Raw genomic sequence first — 3,647 nt, forward strand, 5'->3', positions numbered from 1 at the left:
GAGAAGAAGAATTATAATAAGACTGTACCTTTGCACCACACTTGCTTTTCTTTTCCTCCTGCCTTGGCATCCAGTTACTATCTTGCATTCTTTTCCATTGAATAATAATAATAACTCACTAACCACCTGTCAACCCTGAGAATGAAGACAGGGTGGAGGTCGGGTGTCATAGTTAGGAAGTGGATGAAAGGTTCAAGAGCAGCCAGTGCCGGTGACCACTCTTCTGCTCCCCTTCTTGGTGGTTCTCTTCCTAGACTCACAACAGCTCCAGAAATGTCTCTGAAGCTCAAGGAGTCTGTCTTGCCGGGCCGGAGACTGTGGAACTGGCCTGGGAGACTGGATCCTGCTTCCTGGCCCAGTTCCGTCTCTGCTGCCCCTACCCTCCAGCCCTCAGATCCTCTGCTGCTTCTTCCTGTCTGTTAGCAGCAGTCAGCAGTTGCCATGGACTGTGAGTTGCCCAACACCACCACAGATCTCAGCCTCAGGTTCTTGTCCCCTGAGAACTTGGCCTACCGGGGACAGGAACCCCAGGCCACTGGTGGATCTATTTAAGTGGGTTTTAGGATCCATGGAATCCTAACTTGTTTTACATCTGTGACCAGAAACTGCCTTGGCCCTGGAGGGACATTTGTAGGGCAGGGGTGTATCCACAGATGGACAAGGCACAAACAGAAATCTCATTTAGAGGGAGGTGAGGTGTGAGGGGCACTGGAGGGTATTCCAACTGTGGACTGAGGGGAATTTCCAAGGTAGTGGGAAGAGTGGAGACTCACCTCCATGTCTTCCTGGCGAGGGGAGGAAGAACATGTGTGCATTCATTCTGTCATTCAGTTATTCATCCATTCACTCAGCACACACACATGCATGCTCAGTCGCTTAGTCGTGTCTAACTCTTTGTGACCTTATGGACTATAGTCCATCAGGCTCCTCCGTCCATGGGGTTCTCTAGGAAAGAATACTAGAGTGGGTTGCTATTTCCTCCTCGAGGGGATCTTCCTGACCCAGGGATTGAACTCGTGTCTCTTGTGTCTCCTGGATTGGCAGGCGGATTCTTTACCACTAAGCCACCTGGGAAGCCCCAGCATGTACACACTGAGCACCTATTCTGTACCAAGCAGTGTTGAAGCAGGGAAGGAAAGAGAAAATTCTTGCCCTCAAGTTGCCCTCACCCCATTCTGGAGATGATGGGGGTGCAGGGGTGAGCAAATACCTATAAATAAAGCATATATCTAGTAAATTAGATGACAGTGACAAGTGACATCGGGGAAAGCAAACCGGGGAAGGGGGCATGGCAGGCTGGTGACGTGGAATCTGTCTATATATGGATCTTCCTTGTAGTTCCAGATGGAGCTAGAATCAGATTCTTTTTCTTCTAATCAACCTGGTCATTATTCAGAGATGCCAGATTCAGATTCACTCCATTTAGGTAAAATGCAGGCAAGTTCAATATCTGGCACCCAGAGTTAAAGAGGGGACTTAACAGTGAAGCTACTGTCTGTTCCAGATGGGGCCCAGGCACACTGAGCTGAGCTGCCAGGGTGCAGGGGAGGTGCCCAGGAACCTGGGGTGGTGGGGGTGGGAACACTTCTATCAGTGGATCTCAGTGCTCAAGGCCAGAATGAATGCATGTCCTGGGCCCTAGAGAGGTGGCCAGGCAGGTAACATGGCTGGGCATTCTGGGGCTTGAGTTTCCCTAACATGAGACTATAAACACAAATGTGGCTATAGGCCAACCATGTTGTTACATGTTAAATGGGGCTCTGGTACCTGAACCAAATCAGCATTGCTGCTGCTGCTGCTAAGTCGCTTTAGTTGTGTCCAACTCTGTGCAACCCCAGAGATGGCAGCCCACCAGGCTCCCCCGTCCCTGGGATTCTCCAGGCAAAAACACTGGAGTGGGTTGCCATTTCCTTCTCCAATGCATGAAAGTGAAAAGTGAAAGTGAAATCGCTCAGTCGTGTCTGACTCCTAGTGACCCCATGGACTGCAGAACCCCATGGACGGAGGAGCCTGATGGACTATAGCCCATAAGGTCACAAAGAGTTAGACACGACTAAGCGACTGAACATGCACGTGTGTGTGCTGAGTGAATGGATGAATAACTGAATGACAGAATGAATGCACACATGTTCTTCCTCCCTTCGCCAGGAAGACATGGAGGTGAGTCTCCACTCTTCCCACTACCTTGGAAATTCCCCTCAGTCCACAGTTGGAATACCCTCCAGTGCCCCTCACACCTCACCTCCCTCTAAATGAGATTTCTGTTTGTGTACCAGGCTCCTCTGTCCATGGGATTTGCCAGGCAAGAGTGCTGGAGTGGGTTGCCATTGCCTTAGTTACCTTCTATTTAGGGCCCATAAGCATCTTCTATTTTCACAGTCCACAGGGAGGCCCAAGAAACACAGATTTATGAGAGAATGGCTTTCTTTTGGCCACACAGTCTCATTCTGAGGTACTACGGGCTGGGCTCCAACATATGCATTTTGCAGGGGACCCAATTCAGCCCATAGCAGATGGGCAGTGGCTAGATGAAGAAAGGCCCAGGAGCTGTGTGAAGGAGCATGGATTTCATCTGAGGTCTCACACAGAGCGACGATGCTCATGTTTACATTTTACAGAGTTCTAATAGATGCAGTGAGGGGAAAGACTTGGTGGAGGGTGGAGATGGGTTTGAAAGTTCTGGGGGTGCTCTCTGAGAGCACCTGGTAGAGGGGAAATGCAGGGGGCAGAAGCAATGACTTGAGATGGGTCACCTGCAAGGGGGCTGGACAGAGTGAGTTAGATTTCTGGTTTGGACTACTGGGTGCACTGTGGGAATTGTAACTGAGAGTCCTGGAGGAGAGTGTGGCCCACGCAAAGGGGTGAAGATGGGTCCACAGTGGTGGGGGGACATGCTGAGTTTGAGGAACCAGTGGGACATCTGAGTGGAGGCCGATCTCCAGCTCTGGAAAGAAATCTGAATAGAGACATGGATCTGGGACTCATTAGCTTGGGTGGTAATTGAAGCCATGGGAATGGATGAGGGAGGGGTACTGGCCATGAGTTTGAAGATTCAGAAGTGAGCTGAAAACTGTTCTTGTTAAAGCTGGAGATGAGTGTGCCCAGAATGACAAATGCTCTGCTGATATGGAAACCCCGCTAATTTTTACGCCCATGTTCTGTCTGAGGAGTCACTGGAGACTGGGGGTGAGGAGAGATCCTCTGGTCTCCTGGGTGTTAGCTCTTTTCCCAAGCCCGCAGGGTATTTAATCAAGTTTTGAGACTTAATGAGTTACTGGACACCCTCCCAGCTGAGTCAGCCCAGGGCCCCCTCCTGGGATGATCTGTGAGTGGCCCTCCAAGACAGAACCACCTGCTTTATCAGGCATGGGGGTGTGACTGCCCAGGCTAGCGAGATCCAGCCTCTGGTCTACACAGCATCACTAATGATGCCAGTGAAGGAAAAATATTTGCTGAACTTTGAGGATGCATGACACATAATTTTGGTAGTCTTAGCAGGTTCATCTTTTTAAGATGTCTTTCTTGGACTGCTTTTAAAGTAATACCAGCTGACATGTATAGAGTCCTCATGAGTTCAGATGATGTGTGAAGCATTTTTCCTGTGCTGTCTCACTCCATCCTCACAGATGGTTGTGCCTATCTTCCTA

Source organism: Bos javanicus, chromosome 7 (assembly GCF_032452875.1).
Source record: "Bos javanicus breed banteng chromosome 7, ARS-OSU_banteng_1.0, whole genome shotgun sequence".
NCBI lineage: Eukaryota > Metazoa > Chordata > Mammalia > Artiodactyla > Bovidae > Bos > Bos javanicus.